The sequence below is a fragment of the Guyanagaster necrorhizus genome (genome assembly GCF_019112545.1).
Source record: "Guyanagaster necrorhizus MCA 3950 unplaced genomic scaffold BT62scaffold_15, whole genome shotgun sequence".
Taxonomy (NCBI): domain Eukaryota; kingdom Fungi; phylum Basidiomycota; class Agaricomycetes; order Agaricales; family Physalacriaceae; genus Guyanagaster; species Guyanagaster necrorhizus.
This window is the reverse complement of record NW_025064894.1, coordinates 1,314,352-1,315,667: the sequence shown is the minus strand read 5'-3', so window position 1 is coordinate 1,315,667 and position 1,316 is coordinate 1,314,352.

Sequence of the window (1,316 nt, the reverse complement as noted above, 5' to 3'; positions counted from 1 at the left end):
AAAGAGATGGACATGCAGGAAAGAGAAGATCGCATTCTCTGAGAGCGCAGAGAAGAAGAGGAATCGTCAGAGGATAAAGCAGAGCCAGACATCAGGAGGCAAATAACAGATGAAAGGGAACCAATCACTATGGAAGGGAACAGAGGGATGCTACTGGGGGAGCCCATTGTGTCGCCCAGTCGGCATCGAAGTTGACAAAGGGAGAAGGGGAGCAAAGAAGATGTTGGAATACAATGTCAATGAAACAATTAGTCACATATTCTGACCATTTCAAAGTATATTGACAAAAGACATGATAGCAAATTGAACAAATTGTTATGGTGCTATTTTCACTCCGACAGATGAAAAGAAGCCTGCAAAGAAAATCGGTCATGTACCGCGGACTGCATGCGCTCCATACGCAGATTCTAAAACACCAGAATGGACATATTTCGAGAATCGGTCATGTACTGTGGACTGTACACACTACCTATGCAGTTGCTAAATGACAAGAATGGTGATAATTGGAGAATCGGTAATGTACTGCGGACTGTATATGCTACCTACGCAGTTTCTAAAACACAAGAATGGACATATTTCGAGATTCAGTAATGTACCACGGACTGTATATGCTCCCTACACAAATTCTGAATGGCAAGAATGGGCATATTTCGAGATTCGGTCATGTACCATGGACTGTATATGCTCCCTACACAAATTCTGAATGGCAAGAATGGCCATATTTCAAGATTCGGTCATGTACCGTGGACTGAATGCGAGCCCTACAAGATTATAAAACACAAGAATGGGCATATTTCGAGAATCGGTCATGTACCACAGACTGTATGCACTACCTACACCGTTTCTAAAACACAAAAATGTGCATATTTCGAGATTTGGTAATGTACCGCAGACTGTACATGCTACCTACGTGGAATCTAAATGACAAGAATGTGCATATTTCGAGATTCGGTCATGTACCGCGAAACAAATGCGCTCCCTACATCCATGTCATATGCAAATGGCCATAGACTTGATGTACCGTGAAACAGACATGCCCCCTGCCAAAGCGCACGGACCATGCACAAGAAGGACCACTGTGCGTTCGTGGTACCGGCCTGTGCATGGTCCGTCCTCAGAGCGAGGCATCCATCATATTTCGTGGTCCCACCACTGCTGTTCTGCGTACCGCCGTTGGTTTAAACCCTAACTTAGGGTTGCTTCTGAGGTTCTTCTGAGCAATTTGTGTACTGCCTACCTATAAGGTCCGGACGGGGTCAGAGCATCTGCCTCCCCCCAAGTATATACCCAAGGCGCGTCGACGAGTACCCGACGCA